This window comes from Balaenoptera acutorostrata, chromosome 4, assembly GCF_949987535.1.
Source record: "Balaenoptera acutorostrata chromosome 4, mBalAcu1.1, whole genome shotgun sequence".
Lineage (NCBI taxonomy): Eukaryota > Metazoa > Chordata > Mammalia > Artiodactyla > Balaenopteridae > Balaenoptera > Balaenoptera acutorostrata.
In genome coordinates, this window is record NC_080067.1 from 31,238,519 (window position 1) to 31,240,203 (window position 1,685).

Sequence of the window (1,685 nt, forward strand, 5' to 3'; positions counted from 1 at the left end):
TAATAAGGCTTCTGGAACATGAAATAGTAGGCATATGGTGTCTCCATTATCTATATTAATGGATGAAACTACAACAAGCTCAAAAAGAAAAATAAGGAAGTGCAGCCAACCTTATTACTGGTTCCTAACTCAACCAAATACAATTGTTTCTTATATATCCTTCTTGTCTTCCTTTTTTTTCTCTCTCAAATATATTGAGAGTAGTTTCTTGTCTAGCATGTCACTCCACTTAAACCTCTTTACTGCTTCCACATCATTTTATCGTGGTGCTTAAAACTCTCAAAGACAAAGCCTCTGTACACTTACCAACAATTCTCAACCTCACAATTCCCCATAATATCATACCTGTAGTAACTTAGAACATAAAATATTCTAATGTGTATGACAATCATATAGAATTTTAAGCTTTGGTTTTATTGTCATAATTGTCTTCCAAAAGATAAGAAAAATATGCTTATTTAGCTTTAAGATGTTAGACAAGTTTTGCTTCTCAGGATCTTTAAACAAGACACTTGATTTCAAACACTTATGCACAAGGGAAGCAATCAAGCCTATTATCCTAAAATGTATTATCCTACCTGTCTTTTGTGTTTAAGTCAAACTGGAGAGTGTGGCTGGTGGCAATGAAGCGTTTCTGAGGAGAGAGAGGTGTATCTGGATAGATCATAGTTAAGGAGTGGGAGAGTAAAAGAGTTCATTTGCACTTTGAGTATTAAAATGAATATAACCCAGCAGTAATAGATTTGCTGGAACTAGAAATACTGGTCGCAGTTGTGGTAAAGAACAGAATAGACACCCAAGCCAACCTGGCACAGCCTTTCCAGGATGGCTGCGTCCTAAATGAGAATTGCAAAGTGTGTAACAGACAGGGTTAGGTTCCGAGAGCTTCCGGGAATTCTACCAAGGTTGCCTTGCATAAACTGGCACTTTAGAGGGGATTCTCCTTCAGTGCTGTGCTCTAGCAAAGGCTCACAGTTTCCTCAAAATGTATCAGCAGACCTCACACGGTCAAATTATTCAATCACAGCAGCATGCTCACAAGTTGAAGGACCAGCTTTCAACATCAAGACAACGAGGCAGTAAGGGATAACCACATCACCATCATCATCACCAGACACCTGGGCTCCCCTGCTTGGAAAAAGAGGACCAAACAGATGGTCCTCTCATGTAAACTATGTAAGCTTGAACAACACACCCATCCCTGCCACACACACACACACACACACACACACACAAATTTTTTTAATTATTTTTTTGGCCACTTCGTGCTGCTTGTGAGATCTTAGTTCTCTGACCAGGGATTCAACCTGGCCCTGGCAGTGAAAGCGCCAAGTCCTAACCACTGGACCACCAGGGAATTCACACACAAGAAAAAAATTTAATGTTCTTGGATGTTCCATGAGAACTGGGTTAATCCAAGAAGATAACACTGGACTCCCAGGCAATCTGACAGGTGGTGGCCCAAGATGATTTTCCTTTGGTATATATAAATAAGAGTTGTAAGTCCATATCTTCTGAGTGTCGTGGAGCAGTTCAAACCCGTTATATATGATCAAACAAGTGGATGGGATCCCTAAGAAGTACTATTACCTTTCATTATATTTAGCTATTTCTATATCTAACCTATTTCAGGCAGTTGAGAATTCATCCATTTTTAAGTTCTAACAAAGAAAGATTCCAGGGTA